The sequence below is a fragment of the Amblyomma americanum genome, chromosome 3 (genome assembly GCF_052857255.1).
Source record: "Amblyomma americanum isolate KBUSLIRL-KWMA chromosome 3, ASM5285725v1, whole genome shotgun sequence".
NCBI lineage: Eukaryota > Metazoa > Arthropoda > Arachnida > Ixodida > Ixodidae > Amblyomma > Amblyomma americanum.
In genome coordinates, this window is record NC_135499.1 from 172,763,473 (window position 1) to 172,784,581 (window position 21,109).

Below are 21,109 nucleotides of genomic sequence, written 5' to 3' on the forward strand. Positions count from 1 at the left end.
TCTGGCGACGATATTAGTTCGATGGATAGCCGCCGTTGTGGCTCAGTGGTTATGGCGCTCGGCTAGTGGCCTGAAAGACGCGGGTTCGATCCCGGCCGCGGCAGTCGAATTTCGATGGAGGCGAAATTCTACAGGCCCACGTACTGTGCGATGTCAGTGCACGTTAAAGAACCCCAGGTGGTCGAATTTATCCGGAGCCCTTCACTACGGCGCCTCTAATAGCCTGAGTCGCTTTGGGACGTTAGACCCCCACAAAACCAAAATTAGTTCGATATCATTATTAGTTCAGGAAGACGACGATATGCAATGCACAGCGCGAGAGTGTGTTGCGGTTCAACGCAAGGCGCGATCGGCTGAGGCGATAGCACACACACACACACACACACACACACACACACACACACACACACACACACACACACACACACACACACACACACACACACACACACACACACACACACACATACACACACACACACACACACACACACACACACACACACACACATATATATATATATATATATATATATATATATATATATATATATATATATATATATATATATTGCTTTCGTGCAGTGGCCAGCAAAGCTGATCTGTTCGCGCCGTCGCAGTTTCGAATCCCAGTCGCGGGAATATTTATTTATGTATGGTTTGGCCAAGGTCACCCTCAAGGTCAAGCTTCACAAAAACTTGATGAGACGGTTAGACCACGTGATGTTGCGCTTCCGCAGTATACGAGAGCATGGCAGGAGGATGTTTCCACGCTGGAGCGGAGCCCTCGCGAGACCATGACAGCGCAGTACTTATCAGGCACCCGGCGTGTGTATCGAAAGAGGTGATTTGGCTGGGCTAGAAAGGACTATGTAAGCAGGTCTGCGGAGCACACATGACTAACGGGCACATTTCAAGCGCGGAGAGGTTTGAGCGCGTGACTGTCTCTGTAATTGCGGGCTGTAACACGGCATGCGAGTGTGGTGATATGTCATGGTCACAGTGAATGAGTGGGTATTAAGATGAGCTCATTGGAATTTCATCTCTTTCTGATTCTTTGTGCACTTTAATGGCCCCATGCCCTGGCTCTTGCTGGAATCAGTCAGTCAGACAGACACGGATGCCTTGAATAGAAGAAATTGTGACGAAAAGAATTGTCTCACATCGGTCTTGAATTCATTGCATGTCTCCCACCTGCTACTTACGTACAAACTGAGAGCGGTTAAATTGCTTCATGAAGACAGCGAGTGTGCTAAAAAAGCCGACTTAATTGCTTGCAACCTGATACCTGATTTAATATGCGCAGTGGGTCCTTGGACCTAAGATATTAAACTTATTTTTGGATAATGGTTGCGTGCTTGGCTTGAAGCACTCTGGCACGGGTCGGCCCGGTATTGCACTGCCTCCGGGATCGGCCCGGGGCATATTAGCGCGCGTCTTTTCTTTCACTCTTTGATCTCCTATCCTTTAACTCTCCTACTTTCAGCACACGGCAGCGAGCGTGGCTCGGCTTGAGCCAGTAGGCAGGCCCGTGCACTTTCCTTTTTCTTCTTCCTCTCAGCAACATCAGTCAGTCAGTCATGTATCAGCTTGCTGAGTGCGTCATACGGCCGCTTGATGACGTCAGCCTATTTTTCTTGTCATCGCCGGGATTTTTAGCACCATCTGCGAGTACACAGACAACCCTGGGAGCAGTCCTTTGTAGCGCCGCCATATTGTATCAATTGAGGCGCACCTTCCAGGTCGTGCCACGACCACACCTCTCTTGTTTCGAGCGAGGCTTGTTATTCGTGAACTGCAAATTGGTCACGCGCGCGTACACTCACTCGCACGCACAATTCTTTTAACTGCAACTTATCTGCTGCGCGGTTCGGTGTTTTCGACACCACTTCTCAAGTGGAACACGACAAAAAAATGGTTTGAGCAAAGCTTCTTTGATTTATATAGTTGTCTTTAGGGGAGCGCTGTTCTGGAAAGGCTCATAGTGCAGCCCACAGCCAACACACTGTGGAGTCATTCGTCCAGTTGTTTTGAGTGAAGCACTTCACACGGCAGTGTACTGTACCTTTATACGTCGGCTAGACGAAAGCGAGGATTCCAGCAGGCCTCCCCAAAGTCACATTATTCTCTCAAAGCAGAGTCGAGGGCTGCAAAGAAAAAAATCATTTTTTTTTTCTCAATGCAGGACAGTTCCCGCATTGCACCACATGAAGCAAACCCAATTCCCGTGAGGTGTATGCATAGCATAGGGTCGCGCATCCTGTGTGGGATGCGCATTCTCCGCTGCATACCCGCCTTCTTTCATTCGTTTGTGTCCTTTATGCCGTTGTTGTCCTCGTCGTCGTCGATGTTGTTGTTGTTGTCGTTGTTGTGTTATTGTTGTTGTTGAAGATATGACCCTATGGGCGTGAACGGATTCACTCGGATGGTGTTTGCGGGTCATCAACTTCGCGTTCGCCGCGGCGCCCCCGTCGCCATATAGTTGAATTTTGAATGAATAGGCGACTGGCTCCAAGAAACTTGTTTCCGATTCTGTAGGGCTATGCATGGCTTTCACATTGCTTTAGAAATGTATTTCATGACCTTTCCAGCTACGGATCAGGCTTTCGGCACATTTATGCGAACTCTAGCGGGCGAGCCCGAGTTTAATGAATGCACAGCGGCATCTGTGCCGCTCTGGCACATTTGTTCAACAAGTGCAGGTAAGATGTGCATTGTGTTCAAAAGTGAAAAAAGAGAAGTGGCCACGCGGGAGCGGCTTGGCTTGGCTGATCATTACCGGGAATTTGAGACAAGCGCTTCTAGTTTCCTTGGCTACCAACCGCGTGGCTCAAAGCTTTGAACATTTAAATATAGCGCATTGACATCATCCGTGACGTGAGAAAGAAAAAGAATGACCGAATGCTACCATACCAATTAAAGCGCTGTATCGCTCTAACAAGTTTTACATGATGATGAAGATGATGATGATGATGATGATCGGTGCAAAGCTCTTGACCCAGGGCTAAACCCCTGTGAGGGTATTCACCAACACCTTAAGGGTGTTCATAGCCACCATAATGGTGTTTATGAACACCCTAAAATGTGATCATTAAGTGATTAGTGATGCTTAGCTCTTCAGCTAAAATATTTCTGTTAATAATCACATTATGGGGGCGCAACTCGTAGTTATAGCTGCACGCATCAAAGCTGCCGAAGTCATTTAATGGAAACCTCGAGTAGCTCACAACATTTTGAAGGCACGCTTGATTGAACCACTGTAAAGTTCTTCAATGAGTCAGACACCCGTATACCCTTACACCGAGGGTGTACCCTTATTACCAAGGGTGTGCAAAGGGTGCCACGCCTTTAAGTGCAAATTTTTTAACGGTGTATGCCGCGGTAGGGGGTAATATACAGTATGTACAAAATACAAATAGGGGTAGGGGGTAATATACACTACGTACAAATACAGATTATGGAAATAAATGTGGGATGCTGCGTCACGCATGACAGAAGCCTCCATCGAAACGCGGCCGCCGCGGCCGGATTCGACCACGGGAATTAACTCCGGCTCAGTAGCCGAGTTCTCGGATTCGAAGAGTTGATAATTACATTTTCTATAGGACTAACGTTCTCGGTAATCCATTTTATTTTCCAGTAGCCGAACTCTAGCAGTCTGTTATTCGAAAAAAATAATAAAAATAACATCTTTTAACCGGCGCTACAGCTTTCGAGAACCTGAACTGCATGGTCAAACAGTGCAACAAAGGTCGGGCTGCGGCGAAGCCGCACGCGAGGCGAATGACCGCGGTTCGCATTTCGCCCTGACGGCACAAGAGAATGAGTCATTTTTATGGAACATGGCGTTGTCCCTTCAGAGTGATAACAAAGCATGGCGTTTTGCGAAAGCGTATGAGCAAATGCCTTCGTACGTCAACAAACCGCTCTTCCCTCCATCGCGTACACAACGAGAAAGCCTTCCCTGTCGCTGCTGATGCGTTCACAAGAAAAAGTGTAAAGAATACTGACGATAAAAACAGCTGCTGTAGAGAACGACATATTGGCTGCAAACAGATGAAGCAAATCACATCAGCTATTTCTAGTCGGTGTATATTTGTGTAGTACTAATAAATGGCAAAAGAGAAATAACAGCAATCGATTGCTTCTTTCTATAATTGTTCAGTTACTTTTCTGGATCTGTAATTGACCACTGAAATCAAATTTCAGATGTAGTAAAGGTAATTATAACTGGTTGCTTCTTTATTTGTTTTTTTATAATGTTCCCAACGCGTAAGCCCGAAACAGAAAGAATGCGGTGCCTTTTCGTCGACCCCACATCGAACCATTTACATCGCACATTTATGATGCACATGCACCATGTTATTAGGACTGCCGACAAGCTACTGAAATGTGTTAAAAGATTATGCGGCAACTACAATAATATTGCCTTAGATTGACACATTAAGGCAAACGCGCCTGAGCCCTTTTAACACAGCAGGTTAACGTGTTCGGCAACGTGTTAAAGCAAACCGTGCTAACTGAAATTCTACGATGAAACTTATCCAAGATCGTGAGTATACATGCATGTCGCTGTTTATAATCTATATAGCTGCTATAAAATTGGTCGTTTTTTTTTTAGTTTTTGCATTACGATATCAGCATTCTTCTCATTTCAGAAAACGTTAATGGTGCAATGAAAATTTATATGCAAAGCCTCGTACGCGTTCACGGCGAGAAATATTGTTTAGTCTAGAATTACTTTATTGCGGCTGGCGCCGCATTTACTTTCGCATTCTCAGTGTCGCCGGCGTCACATATATCGCGCTCCATGCTTCCAGCATCGACTTGTATGAACAATGGGTATACTTGCGTACACAGATAAACGAATAATAATAATAATTGGTTTTTTGGGAAATGAAATGGCGGAGTATCTGTATCATATATCGGCGGACACCTGAACCGCGCCGTAAGGAATGGGATAGAGGGAGTGAAAAAAGAAAGGAGGAAAGAGGTGCTGTAGTGGAGGGCTGCGGAACAATTTCGACCACCTGGGGATCTTTAACGTGCACTGGCATCGCACAGCACACGCGCGCCTTAGCGTTTTGCCTCCATAAAAACGCAGCCGTCGCGGTCGGGTTCGAGCCCTGGAACGCCGGATCAGTAGCCGAGCTCATTAACCACTGAGCCACCGCGGCGGGCCAGATAAAAGAAAAAACATGCTTTACGGCGTTTCTAAAGCAACCGCTACGGTATCGGGCGCTTTGGACACCAAGATTTCCGTTGCGCTGTTACCAGAATCCTCACAAATCACTTATCGTTCCTCTAATTAAGAGCGGGCCTTGGAATACTTTTGCCGGCGCTTTCCTTTGCGCATTTAAGTTACCCACAATCCTGTGAGGTTTTCACAAAAGCATCACAACGGCTGTTCTTATGTCTCAAAACACAAATCCTGCCACTGACTTGCTCAGCGGGGTCACTGGACGTGCCGTGCCGCACAGGGCTCCTGCTTTGTAGCATCCGAGTGCTTTAACTTAGCGCAATCCGCTTTCGCGAAGGGTTCTTCGCGTATGCGAAGATGGTCCCGGGGGGGGAGGGTGGGGGGGGGGGCATTTCTGCCACAGCGCAGGCGCAGCTGGGTGTCTGTGTAAGATGATCATGGTAGCGGATCGCGCCGCGCTAATACTGTCTGCTGTCGGGACTCAAGAGGACAGCGACCGTGATGCGAGAGAGACTTCAAGACAGACAGTAAGATGGAGCTGTTAAAGTTCACGGCAGTTCCGGGTTCTCCGAAGGCGCTCGTGAGGGCATGCTGATATGCGCCGAAATCTAAGCACTTTATAAGGCGTAAGCCTTTTTTGGCTCATGAGTGGCGTGGACGGAATTGTTGTCGACGGAAGTTTGTGGACGGAAGTTGTCCGATTGAAGTGTGAACCATAAGTTGCATTGCACTATAGGGTAAATAAAGTAAAGTGTAAAAGTTGATTAAGCAACAGTTAATAAGCAATATATATGTAATGAATTAAAACAGCAGAAATGGGAAAAATTCGAAAAATAAAAGAAATAATAATTAAAGAAATAACAAAAAAAAACGAAAATGAAAAATGGAGGGAGAAAAAGAGGACAGGGAAGGGCTTTCGCATTTCCGCTCATAAGCCGATTTAAGTGCAACCCTGTAATTTTTACCTTTCAGTTACAATGGTAACTTAGCGGGACATGCAGCGGTGTCGCGTCGTGCGAAGCCATGGGCTTTAATGACGACGGCATGACGTGGCGTGCGGCTCGTGAGCGCTCTGCTACTCAATCGCTCGCGACTGTATAGGGCAGAGAAGTTCAGTCGGCCGAAGCCGCAAGAAAATCTTCGCTAAAGTCGCCGCGAACGCAAGCGACACGAGTGCAGATCCGGTGTTGGCCGCCGCTGAAGCGGTGCGAATGTGTCAGCCGCGGGAGGTGCTCGCGATCAGGCGACGGCGCCGGGATTAGGACATGAGCGCCCATGAGGCCAAAGCCACCGGTTATAAGAGACAGGCGAACCGGGATGGCGCTAGCTACCCGGGAGCTGGCGTGTCACTTACTTCAAAGCCAGTCCGCCCGGCTCTGCCGGCGACTGACTCGCAAAGATGGTGCAACTTTCATTGCTAGCTTTATACTCTTGGCCGCCTCAACATCATATCGGAGGCGCAGTTAATAGAGAGTTATATCATACCGCTATCCGCGTTCCGTCACCGTTAAAGATCCTCTGTGGTCGCTGTAGAGGGGCTCTACACCGCGATACGCTTCCGTGGGATGTCACTGCGCATGCGCAGATCCCCTTGAGGGCGCCAGATGGCGCTATGTGCCCGGGCGCGTGCCCACTAGCGGGGTGCGGGAGCGGATCACGGCATCTGATCGCGAATGGCGGTATGCTATAATTCTCTAATTGCCAGGCAGCTAGGCGCTGAAGTTAGCAGCGTCTTCGAAGGTAGGCTGGTAATTTTTCTACTTTTCTTTTCGCTAGTTATATTTTCACCTGTAAAGTTTAGTATTAGTGGCGCCGCTTGCGGCGAACTCATTATTCGTGCGTGAGATTCAGTGACACACCTTTACGGTACAGGGAGCTAGGTACGGGTCGAGGAACTTCGAACGGAAAAATTATGGAGGCACTTAAGCTCTGGCCTATAGCAGTATGACACGACAGCGCGTTACTGGTTATTTGATGTTTTCTTTCTTAATAAGAACTTCACACACCTATTAGCATTTATCAGTAGGCGTACTAGACCACGTGATACATCACAAGGCACACAAAGTATCCCTTTAGCCAAGTCGAACAGACGTGCCTCACTCCCAACTAATTAACCCAATTTTATTTTCACCGTAATTAATTTACTTTGCATCCTTATATGCCATAATGACATTTCAGTTATGCTACGACCTCATAGTCGCTGTTTAACACCAGTTTAAATAATTTACATTCCACAGCTCAATGTTTGACGTCACAACCGTTTCAACCAATACTGAATTTGTGTGACAACACACGCGGTTTTTCCTCTTAGCGCTGTCGCGTTAATAAACGTTCTCTTTCTGCCCTCGACACACGCGCGCTTGTCTCGTTCACTCGGTACTTCCGCCGTCCATGCCACGTAAAAGATCTTAAATTAGGGTAGGCCTATATACCAGCCCCCTTCCAATAATCAATTACTCGCTCATGTTCGAGATACGGCCTGCGTATAACCGTCTTCAAATCGTGCCAAGAACGAATATGTCCAGGAGAAAAGCTCTTCCAAAAGAGACTCAGTACAAAACGTTTCTTGTTTCTGTATGGTTTAGAGAAAGCATAAACTGCAGACAGGGTGGCCTCCTTCTTTTATATTACGATACATACCCACACTCACACTCAGTCACTTATCCGTACGTCAGTGATGATCCATGCAGTTCAGAGCGCGTTATTATTTTCGAAGTGGAAGGAAAGAATTTATGCGCTAGGAAGGGATCGCTGAGGAACTGTCACAAGAGTTCGTGTCATGATGCCAACAGCAATCATACGACAACGTAATTGAAAGGACGTCGATTGACTTGTCATATATATTAACATAACCGCGAGGATATCTGTCCACTGAACTTGGAATACGCTAGCTATACTCCCACAACACCAAAAATGGTCGGTGTTGAAACTGCTCCGAGAGATGAAGGCTTCAGTACAGCACACCAACCGCTACTATATATGCAGTCATTATTCGCAGTCATTATATGCAGTCATTATTCGAACGTCCGAAAATAACTGATGAAAATGCTAGCTAGAGCACGTTCTGGGCGTGTTTCGGGATGAACACGGGATATCTGGCACTAACGTTTGGTTAATGATAGTTTATGTAAGAAAGTGCAGTTAAGCTCATAAAATTTCATCGTCAGGTTTTGTCCTGCTGGTCGCAGCGGCTTTTGGAGCTGCGGAACGCACAGTTCAGTCGTTCTAGACATGTGTTTTGCCCTCTGCCTTATACATTGCCTTATCCGCAATCGTTTCACTGTGAAAGGCCCATGGCGCCTTCCATTGTATGCGGGTATGTCGACACCATGAAGGATATTGCCGAGAGGGAATTAAGGAAACAGAAATAATCGCGCGACTCTGTGCCGGCAGCGTATATTATTATTAGGCGTTGACGTATATGTACACATGCTCCCATTGTCGAGAACGCAGGTACATTAGCAGCTGCTTCTGAACAACACCGGGTACAGTTCCTCGAAATAAGAAAGAAAGAAAGAAAGAAAGGAAGAAAAAAGAAAGAAAGAAAGAAAGATGGAAAGAAAGAAAGAAAGAAAGAAAGAAAGAAAGAAAGAAAGAAAGAAAGAAAGAAAGAAAGAAAGAAAGAAAGAAAGAAAGAAAGAAAGAAAGACTCTTTGCTCATGACGCCTTTATTCATGGCATCCAAAGAAAAGTTAAAGCTTGACAAACGCAAGCTTGACAACGTGCAAGCCATTCCACTGCTGAATTTCAAAAGCCGCAGCTGTGGCGAGGGGAGGTGGTTAAGATGCACTTACATATACAGCCATTTTACAGCCAGAAACAGGAGGTCCGATGAAATTGGCATTTGTTTTTTAGAAATGTTCGTTATGTACGTGGGCTTCTTCGAAGTATAGACCTACAACGATGCTTTGCAAGCCCTGCAGAGCGGTCATATATACGTGTTTCTCGCCGCGGTCAAGCAACCAGCTGATTTAAGAATAACTAATCACGGCAACCGGTAGCACACTCCAAACACGAATACTCCTATATGGGAGTAAAAAGGGGGTATAGCTGTCCTCTAGCGCACTCCCTTTTATAGAAGGGATTGCGCTATATATATAGCATGCTGCTTTGTGATTTAATCCGGTGCTGCGATGAAGGCGGATTCATGGACGTGCGCGTGGTCGTGGCGGCGATCGAGCCATGCGAGCAGAGGAGTGCATAGTAGATCTGGAATTTCATTTTTCCTTTTCTGCTTGCCCAGAGTGCATGCAGGCTTGAACTTTTGAGGTCTCGAAATGCCGGACACATTTAGTACAGTTTGCGTGCGCGACTTGCGTGCATTGGCACGCCGCTGACAGTCACGTAGTCAGTCATATAGTAGTCGTACACAACCATTGTCACGGCCAGTTGTGCCTATCATGTAAGTACATAGGGTTTATGTTTATTTATAGTGTTTTATTTTATTGATGTAACGGTGACGCATGTACATTGATTCACTACTCTAAGTAGAAAAGCTTTTTCCCGCCTCTGCGATTCAAACTCGGGACTTTTTGATGCCGAAATAGGAGAAAAGGGACGCAAACTGGCGCAAACGGAAACGAGGACTCCGTGATAGCTAGAGCGCTGTTCTCGCGCCTAGCTGCAGTCATAATGAAAACTAGACGGATCTTGAAGGCCTCTATCAACCGACGTCGCATCGTTTATGTTTAAACCATCTTTACGATGGATGCCGCTCACGATTTCGACAACGAAGTTATCGCAAAGAACTCCGGATTCCACTTCAGCGACACCCCACACACCCGCTGCGGTGGCTCAGTGGTTAGGGCGCTCGGCTACTGATCCGGAGTTCCCGGGTTCGAACCCAACCGCGGCGGCTGCGTTTTTGTGGAGGCAAAACGCTAAGGCGCCCGTGTGCTGTGCGATGTCTGTGCACGTTAAAGATCCCCAGGTGGTCGAAATTATTCCGGAGCCCTCCACTACGGCACCTCTCTCTTCCTTTCTTCTTTCACTCCCTCCTTTATCCCTTCCCTTACGGCGCGGTTCAGGTGTCCAACGATATACGAGACAGATACTGCGCCATTTCCTTTCCCCAAAAAACAATTTACATTTTTTCATTTCTATACCCCACACAGCGTTCGGTGTTTTGTGGGGCTGAGGCGGCGGGTCGGGAAGGACACTCCGAGCGCCGAGCGCTGTCGCTGTCACCGTAGAGCCACCGTCAAGGCTGATGTGTAGAGACCGGTACGTGCGGGCATGCTTAAACACTGTAATAATAGTCCTCGTAGTGTTGGTTATGCAGTCCAACGTCTTGGTACGTCGACGAAGCGAACACGCCGAGCGGTGCGTTTGCTAGCATATATAAGAGGCGCGTGGAACATTAGCTATCCGCAGCTGCTCTTCTTGTCGCAGTTGCGTGCCGTTGCATGAACTTCGTTCGAGGAGCACTTAGGCACTTGGAGGTCCTCCGCTGCTCCGCCCATGTAAATCGAGGCTTGTCAAAAACGAAACCACGTGGGCGCGCAAAGCGCATAACTGTGAGGCACCCCAAAACATACCGAAACTCAGTTGGCTGCTTGTTGCGCCGCCGATTACAGGTTTTCTTCGGCTGGCAACATTCAGGTTGTCTTTTTACGTCTTCCTTGTGTGACAAAAGTGCACTAGCTGTTTAAAAACAAAATTTATATACCCCAATATCGATCAAACGCATAACCTTCATGCACGTTTGTCAGCCCCAGAGATTCGTGGTCCTTTCACCTATTTCGTCATCACGCTTGTACTTGAGAGATTGGCCTGTGGCGGCAACACATGCATTTTAGCTCGTGCTCTTTTCAACCTTACAAAACTTTGTTTTCAGGAAGAGTAGTGTTTTCGTGGTCAGGGTACGTATTCCGAATTTTTGTCATAATAAAAAGCGTCATAACCTGCCGCAGCGGCTACACCTGATTGGTCGAAACGCCGGAAGCGTATATGGTGGTTCGGATGCAGGGAAAAGGGTCGAAGAAGTCGGACGATGGCGTCAGACAGATAGCATACACTCCTCTAGCAGCAGATGCTCAAGGGCAGCCAACATGGCGGCGCGCTCTGAAACAGAGCCTCTCGCTCCGAAGTGAACTCGTCGGTGTTACTGCGTTTTTCGGCCCTTGAACTGGCTATAAACAGGGTACGGGACTTTCGCTTCGACGTTATCTTGCCTATAACAAATTGGGTGGACAATAAATTTGGCCTATTTTTTTTTTATTTCGCTCGACGATTCAGTGCTTCTAGGCCTAACGAGCACCAGTTTGTTGCAGAAATTGTTCTCTTCATTCAAACCGGATGGCGCCACTATCACCGGAGTTATCTCGTCTGCGTATGTTGAATGATGTAACATAAAAAATAATGACCCGCAATATACTTGCGTTTACTACGCGAAAACGTGCATTTCCTGCACCATGATCGCGTGCAATATCTGCCAGCGTGAAACCGCTCATGTGCACGGATGCTCAATCGCCAGCGACGCGCTGCTACGCCGACGCGTTTGACATGCCAGAGGTGGTTTTTCGGGCTCCCTTACGGTTCTCCATAGCCGTGGTGGTGTGGCTCTGCCTTGAGCTCGCACGTTAGCTTGCAGGTAAGTTTTCAGGCGTCAGTATAGGCATGCGTGCACTTCGTGCCATGGCGAGCCTATGAAAATATCGTCTGCGAAGTCTCCCAACGCATATATGCAGAGAAATACTGCAAATGGCTTTTTTTAGGTCATACCTTTTATTTATTTACGGCAGAAAAATTAAAAACCTATGAGCAGCATCTCGCGGTTCTTGCAGTGCCTGCATAAAACGAATGAAAACGTAATTTGCGTCTGCACAACCGTCCGACAACAGCGCCAACTTACGTTCAGCGATGTTGCAGACGGCAAGTCGTAACGGCGTCTTCGTTCAGCATGCACGGCACGGAGCGCGCGTTGTGCAGCGAGTGAGTGAATGCCACAAATTCTCTTCTCCGTTCCCTTTTACCCTCAAGATAAATGTAAAACGCCTTGTTGTGCGAACAAGCTAGCTGCCTTTTATTTACCATAGGCGATCGCGGGCTGTAGCGGCCGCCTTCTGCCACTGAAAAGGCATGCGTGTTGCGTACAATATTCTCTCCTTTAAGTACACCTCCGGCCTTTACAGTGCAGAAATGAGCATCTGGGCTATTGTTTCTGTTTGTCGAAGTCCATTGGGCAAATAAAGCAGCTTTCATATTACCCCTTTACAGTGGAATCCGACGAAGGTTTCTCCTCTCGCATTGGTCATGTTCCATTTGTCGGCAAAGCGCAAAAGCGCCGCTGGACGTTTCCCTGCGGCAACCGCAACGCAGTGATATCCTGCCGCCGCTCACAGTCGCAACCGAACCGACATCCGCTTCCGGCGTTTTGACCAATCATGTGCGGCCGCTGCGGCAGACTATGACGCTTTTTATTATGACGCGTAAACTCAGAATACGGCCCCAGGAGCTTGTATTCTATCGATACATGCCAAGTTAAATTTCTCCTCAGTGTCCCTTTAATGCTTACATATATGCGGAGTTTCTCAATCACGACTTCGCATTCATAGATCCCTGGGCGTCCTCATACCGCTCGTGGCGCAGTGGTGCAGCGGTTAAGCGATGTGCCACTGTTCTGCGATGGCAGGTGCTGCCACCGGCGGAGCTTGCGCGGCCCAGGGTCCTCTTCCCGAGCGACCTCTCGCGACTGATCATTAATGTAACTGCCACCTGCCACGGTGGGTTGCTTCTCTGAGGATTTTTCGCATATTTTTCGTTCACGGTCAACGAACGACGCCGACATCGACGCCGACGACGCTGGCTTTTTTTGCGGCGCGAGCTTCCTTAACGCCGTCGCGTTAAACCTAAACTTCACAAGATATATTCAGAAGCTTTTAGGTCGGAGTGAAAAATTCTGTTGCCAATTGTACGGTATGGACCTGCCAGGCTAATAGTTCTGTAGATTTAATAGAAAAGGGAATGTGGGAAGGGTGGGAGGTGGCCCTGTCCGGCTTCGACCTCGAGGATCAACGAGCCCTCGTCGAAGGAGCACTATAGCGGCACTTTTTGCCAACGGAATCCTGGACTGAGGATTCATGACGACCTTTCCCTAATTTCTCCTCCCTTTTCTCCCTCAATAAACATTCTCATCTTCGGCATCATCCTGTACATGCGTGTAATCTCTCGAACCGCATTTATACAGCGCAAATATCGGCGTTCATTGTGCTCATCCAGAGATAACGCCACTGTGCTTTACCCCACAATCTTCCATTAATTTGCTTTGGAGCCAGAGTGTTTTCTTTGTTTTTCGAAGTGCGTACAGCTTTATTTTGCGTAACATTTTTTTTTTTACAACATGTTGCCGCCCGATCTTTGGCGGCCGGTCCCTCACTGTGGCTTGAGCCATTTCCCTCCCCATGGAACAACAATAACAATAACATGCCCCGCGCCAGCTTTAGTGCATGATGAAGCTGATGTAATCGTCGCCTTTTGGAATCGTGGAGTCGAAGTCTGATTTCCGGTTCTGCCAGTGCTGCATCTTCATAATCCGCTGTTACGCTGCTCGTGAATGAGGTTGTGTATAAGAAATCAGTCTTTCCGTTAACGTTTGACTGAAACTTGATTGGAGGGGTCTAAAAGCACTTTCTGAGAATGATTAAAAGAAGCGCACGCTTTGACTCAGCATTTAAAACGAATAAACTAGGCTCACATACCGCTGATATAGAAGTACATTTTTATTTTTTGCACTCGACCCCTAATCTTCTCTCAGCCTTTCATATCTCCCTCGAGCAGCCCCCCGTCTTATTTGTCCCATCCCGGCAGCACGGCACCCCTCCTCCTCTTCGCCGTCTATTTCCTGCACAGTGCTTCCCCGCTTCCTGGGCCTCTTCTCATCCCGTATTGCCCCCTCCCGCTTCTTCCTGTTGCGTGCCTCCCCCTCCGGCCGCCTTGTCGCGTGCACAGGGGATGTCTTTGCAAGCACGACAGTCGCCCTACCCCACCCTGCTACTCTCGGTTCCCCTTCAAAACCGCGGCGTAGAGAGCCGAGGCAAGCAGCGCCGGGGGGGAGACGGGCAACAAACCAACAAATCTCCCTCCCGACAGCGGTGAGTGACGACTACGACGACGACGACGCCGCCGACGAGGAGACTCCTCCGCGCCGCGGCGGGAGCGCAGGCCGCCCGCTCGGGCCCCTCACGCGGCTTACGACGGACGCAGCAGGCGCACGAACGCACGCACGCACGAACTCGTGCGAGCGGGCACGCTGGGCCTTCTCGCCGCCAGGTTGCGCGACGAGCGGTGCCGCGGTTGCTGCGGGTCGTGCTTTCTTCCTCTCTGTATCCTTCGTTGATCCGCGTTCGCCCTCTCCACTGCGAAGCCACCGCTCTCCCCTTGACGGCGCTGCTGTATGCGGCTGCTGCGGGGTCGCGTCGAGAGACTCGGGCTCAGCGGCGGCGTCGCTTCATTTTTCGCTTTGTGCTGTCTTTACATCGGAGCTCGGGAGGAAAAAAGAGGGCGAGGAAGAAAGGTGAAGCGCTGCAGGAAAAGGCAACGAAGCGGCGACGTGAGCGAGCCAGAGGAGGAAAGAGCGAAGAGAAGCGCCGCGAAGAAGAGGGACCCTCTGCCACAACATCGTCGCTCTGCACTTTGTTGTTGTTGTTTAGTTTTTGAGCTGCCGCTTTCTTTTATTCATTCCTCTCCCGCTCGCTCCTCAGAGCGTCGGATTTCTTTTCTTCTTTCTGCTTGCCTTGCGGTGCCTGTTTGCGCTCGTTTTCCGCCGTCAGCTCTCCCTACGCTTGTAGCGTCGCGGCGCATGAAGAAGAAAAGAAACAAAGAAGTAATGAAACAAAAAGCCCTGCGCCCTCGGCGACGCAGGCGAAGTTCTTTTCGCCGACGTCGGCGACGCGGCCTCGCGCGCTCCGCTGGCGCCGCCGCTCAAGTACGTGCGCACCCGCCGCCGCAGCCGCGATTGTTGTCGTTGGCGCTTTTCGCGTTTTGTGCGCTTGCATCGACGCCCTCCCTCTCCTCCATCCGTCTTCTCCCCGCTTCGTACGTCGTCGTTCGTTTCGCCAGCTTTGCTTGCGCTGCAGGCCCGCGATGCGGCATGGCGTGCTGCAGTGTTCTCGTCCTGCCCGTACTACCTGACGGAGTGTGTGTCTTTTGGCTTGCGGCTCCCGACCCGTCTCTTGTGCAGTAGGAGAGAAGGTTGTTCCCCGTGTCGCGCTATGGGCAGACGGAGGAAAGGAGGAATAATGGCGGTCGGGCGGACGGTGCTGTGGGGACGAGGAGGAGGAAAACAGAAGGGGGAGAGAATGGCGCAGTAGTGAATTGAGATGCGTGTACGGGCGGCGTCGGGCTGCACGGTCCGCCGTCACTGCCGTGTGTTCCCATTAGGCACGCTGCAAGGAGCAGCAGCAACGAATGGCTCGATTGTTCTTTCTTCTACTTTGTTTCTTTCTTTGCGTGTCGCTCTCTGGGCACTAAGCAGCTTGTTCTAACGCCGCCCGCGCTCGTTTGGTCGCCCGCAGCTGCTTATTTTCATCCTTGGATCGCGATGACTGTCCTGTTGTTTTTAGGCTTTTTTTTTTCGTTTTCTCGCGTAGATGGCTGTTCAGGGCGTGGTACGTGGAGCTCAAGTCGAGTCGAACAGAGGGCCAGTAGTTCTCCGACTATGCTGAAGCATAACCTAGTAGTTCTAGTGGCAGTGGTACACCCGGATCTTGATAATGTGGTCAGATTTAATACGTGACAAATGTCAGAGCGCTGCGAAACATTTCGCTCATCCACTTGTATAGATTTTCTTACTATTATAGTTATTAGCTGACCGTAGCATATTGATCAGCACGTTTATGCCAAAGTAAGAGAGGACCGCCTTTCTTTGCTTTACACGGTTAAAAAATATCGAATTTAAGAATCAATTGTTCATGCATCAGATGCAGTGCCTATATGGAACGTTCGCTTAGGCTCCCGCGCACTTGACGTATAACGCGAACAGGTATTTGCGTTTCCTAACAATCTGATAACCCGAAAAATACTCGCCGGGAAAAACATGGCGGAGTTGGATTTATCCCCGAAACTTCGAATTTGGGGATCACCGAAACAATTTATTTCCGCTTCCCCACCGATACATTTATTTGGCAATACTTCGCTGCGGGACCGTCTAGCTCGCGCTATTTGCTTCTTTCTTTTTCAAAACTGAATCATTACGCTGCGTTACCCAATCCACAGTTCTGTCGACCCGCTGCAGTACACTCGTGAAGCCACTACGGGGTCCGAACTCTTAACCTGTTGCGCGCAATTCGAAGACACGTTGCTGCTCAAGGCAGTGGTTTATGGTAACGCTAGTCTCTAATTATGTACGCGCTTTGATCGGGAAACCACGGCTGGGAGCCGCTTGTATAGGCTGCCATGGTTGATGACGTTGTTCAGGCAGCAGCAGCTTCCAGCTGATCACACTTTGAAAGCAGTCAACGGCAATAGTTCAGTACCTACAATTATGTAGCAGGAGCTATCAAGGTGAGTTCTGCGGAACATTTGTGTTCCTTGGAGCGATTCCTGGTTTTTCCGAGCAGTGATAAATATGCGAAATAAACGAATCGCCTCTTACACTTCGCCACGGGAAACATGCATGATACTCGTGTTGTGAGATTGAGTGAAACGAACTCGCTGTATTTAAGTGCGTGCAATGAACGAGACACGAAGAGGAAAGCGACATAGTGCCTGGTTTTTTACAAACTAAACCGTAAGTTGTATGCATAGGTCCCTCCAGTATGAAACAGGAAATGTTTTATCATTCAATTAATGATTACTCCATAATTATGGGCGAGAGGAGCACTGTTTTTTGTTTTATAACTAGTTTTCCTCTTGACGTATAATATTGGAAAGTATTTTCAACTTTAGTAGAGAAGAGGATTAAAAAAAGGGGTTTTCGTGCTAACTGATTGTGCCGTTTGATATATTTGAAGTAGCCTGTTTACACCTTCACACCCAGCTTCGAACGTTAACACTATGAACACTTGTTGCATGCGGCGCGCACAAAACATGGACGTCCAATAGGGGCCGATTGCGGAGGTATATGCTAAACCAACGCTGTTCGGTTGTGTGTTTCACTGCCGAGCTCCGACGACACTGCACGCTCGTGCACAGGCGCCGAATTCGCGCCGATGCCACGCTTCCCATTTTCAGCTATTTCTCAAACTGATGGTATAATATGTATATATATATAGGGCGAGTTCACAACGGCATGTTGCGACTGTAGCGCGACTAGCAACGTCGATCATCACTGATCTCCGCTAGGTGGCTGGATGCCGAGTGAAGCCACCGGCTCGACGATGGCTTGTCCCGGAAGTCGGGCGTCTGCTGTGTATTTCAGTGCAAAACTTAAATTTTTCGTCCCTTCGTTAGCAGTTTTTTGCGTTTTTCTTGTGTAATATCTGCTGTTAAATCAAAGCCTCATTTCTAGCGCTCATTCGGAATGAGCGCTAGAAAAGTGAGCATTGTTTGAAGACCCCTTTAGAATCAGAGACAGCGAGGAGAACGGGCGTACAGCAGATTTAAACCGGCTTCGGTAAAGGGTACGTGCATAATGCAGTGTGGCTTTGTCGGGTTCTTGCCTTCCGAGTGTATAGGAGCACTAGTGGGACGACGACGAGGCTAAAGCCATCTTAAAACCGAATTTTCGCGTAGCAAAGAAAAGGCCAACGATGCGGCGGAAAAAATCGACACTCGTCCCGCGAACGGCCGCTCGTTAAAGAGCTTTAGTTTCTGTGTCGAGTTGCCGGCAATCAATGCCTCGGCTCGCCGATGGTGGGGAAAGATGTTTTTACGACATGATTTGCCTGTCAGACGTGCTGCTTTTGACCCAGCACAATAGCACAGTCACGTTTGCACAGCTGCCCCTACAATAAGCACATGAAGTAATTTTCGCGCTAGTCATGAGCATAATTAAAGATGCACAGTACAGGACGAGAGAAACGAATATCGTATATAGCGCGTGCCTTTTTCGATGTGCAGTATGCGGAAGAAATGGTCTACGAGAGAGAGGAGCGGAGGACAAGCGCTTTAGAAGTCGACTGCACCAAGGGTCACGAATAAAAGCCCATTCAGGCATATAGTACTTTATTTGATGCAATACGAAACAGTACTTGATGTACGCTCCGTTGGAGAAGCACCCTTTCGGAAGCGCTCAAGTGAACCAGAAGACTGTCGGTGCCCTCGCTCCGGCTCGATCAAAATGTAACTCAGTAAAGTAGTCACTGTGAAGTCGACTGCCCGGAAAAGGTTCCTACCTAACCCCTCTTAAATTTACTCCCCCTTGATAATATAACTTTAGCTAAGTGTGCTGCAGCGCGCATCAGTATAATGGACAGCGTTGGCGACGATAGCGTATACCGTCACCACACGGAGCTGAGCAGACAATGCTTTCATACGTTTTGCCTGCATGCGTGCTGTGTGTAGCGACGTCCTATGGTGTGCTAGTATTGCCCCATTGAGATGCAAAGGAACCTTCTTTTTGAAACGTCTTTCCCGAAGACTTTGCCGGTCCCCTCATGCAGCAGTGGGCGAAACAGGTACACATTGTCGCGGAAATAGACGAGAACGATGAAAAGACGAAATGCCAAGTGAAATGAGGTGATCTGAAACTGAAGAACTGCGTCAATGTCTCATTTCATGCACTGCCTAAGGCTGACTTTTGGGACTAGGCCGCTTACTTCCGCTGACTGCACTTTCGGGCGCCTGATGCGCCATCCAGATAGTGAAGATCGATGGTCCACACAGACGATCTTTATTTGAGACCGACGAGTGGCGGCGGCGCTAGACGCGTTGTGAGGCCAACGACGCATGTGCTCATTAGCTTCCAATACAAAACTTCTTGCAAATGTTAACGAGCTGTAGAAACGACAGTTTGTATAATGGCCTGTGCCCCGCCGCGGTGGCTCAGTGGTTAGGGCGCTCGACTACTGATCCGGAGTTCCCGGGTTCGAACCCGACCGCGGCGGCTGCGTTTGTATGGAGGAAAAACGCTAAGGCGCCCGTGTGCTGTGCGATGTCAGTGCACGTTAAAGATCCCCAGGTGGTCGAAATTATTCCGGAGCCCTCCACTACGGCACCTATCTCTTCCTTTCTTCTTTCACTCCCTCCTTTATCCCTTCCCTTACGGCGCGGTTCAGGTGTCCAAAGATATATGAGACAGATACTGCGCCATTTCCTTTCCCCAAAAACCAATTATTATTATTATAATGGCCTGCTGAAGATTTCCACCTTCTGCCGCCACGCGTCCGTCGCGCGCAACAAGAAAAGTCATTGAAGACAGGCGCGACACCACCATACCACAGAAAGCATGCCACACTGCATGTCGATGCACTCGGAGGGTTTCATTCCAAGATTCACGAAGAACGCATGTACGATGCGAACACGGTCGTCATTGGATTAATACCACCGAGAACAGCCGACGAAGGCGCGCGCGCCATTACGGAAAAGATTGTGGGGATAAACGTGATTGCCACGGCACCAGTTCACCGCGGAGGCGCTGATTGGCTGGAAAGATCTGTGATCTGAAGTCGCGTCGCAAAGTTTCGGTTTGCGCACCAATCAAGTCGGTTCGTCAGTCACTCCGCGCGACCCTCGCGAAGCGACCTGAACAGACTCGCCGGTGTTCACGCACCTTTGTGACGACCATTTTTGCCACAAACGACGTCAAAACATTCACTGACTGGACTGAGGCGCACTGAAATTTCACACTTTTTCCATTTTCAATGACGGTGATAGACTCGAATTGATAGAGCATGTTAGGTAATAATATGAACACAATCGAATAGCAACACTCGCCAAATTAAGGGATGGCACAACGAGCTCGAGCATATTCAAAATGCAATTGTACATCCGTCTTAGTCTGCAGGTGTATTTTGCGCATTTCATCGCGTGTTGTATGTGCCGAGAAGAAATTTAATTTTACAAGGTTATACAGGTGCGTGCTAGTTGGTTCGTCGTGTCTAAAAACAACGCAAAGGCCAGTGACAAGAGTGAACACACATGGCCGTGTGTGTCCACTCTTGTCACTGCATCCGCGTAGTATATAGTGGCTTATTACTGCAGCGGGCGGAGGTGAAAGGAGCAGGGAGAGGATATTGACGAGAATTCGTATACAGAGGGGAGCGATAGTGAGAAAAGGCAGGGCTGAGCTTCATACACTGTTTACAACATTTGCAAAGATATAACAAAAGGTGAAAACTGTCCGCATCCTTCGCGCTTTTTGCTTTTACAATATGCATACCCTGGCGCTCCTTTTGAGGAAGTTAGCTCTTTTAAATCGTTTAGTTTTTTTAGCTCCCGGAACAGCGGCGAGGCCTCAAAATCGGAGCCAAACCTTTCCGTCCGAACGGTCCAGCAGAAAAAAAAAATGCACAGGCAATCACGCGAGGTGATGCGTCAAATCTGCGTTAGCAGTATTGGTTGCATGCACATTTCGCTGCTATACAATGATCACCTTCCCGTTGCGTCATTCAAGTGTATTTATCGCCGTCGCTTTTTCGTTCCAGTGCGCGTGGGGTTCTCGTGACGACTGGAGGGAGTGAAAGGGTGGTGGGTATAGGGCCTTATGGAGGGTGTAGGTGGTTACTTGGTGGTGTGTGCGGCTTCGGTATGGTGGAGGTACATAGATTGGTTGTCAGTGGATGAAGGTTCTTGGTGGTGAAGGGGAGTTGTTTGGTGATGGGTGGTGGGTTCTGCATGGAGGGTGGACATGAGAGGAGGGCAAAGGGGGGAGGGTAGTGGGCGGACGCCTTTTGGGGGTGGCGGCATCACACAGCATACGGACAGAATTGAGCCAATGGTTGACGTGATGCAACAAAACACACACACACACACACACACACACACACACACACACACACACACACACACACACACACACACACACACACA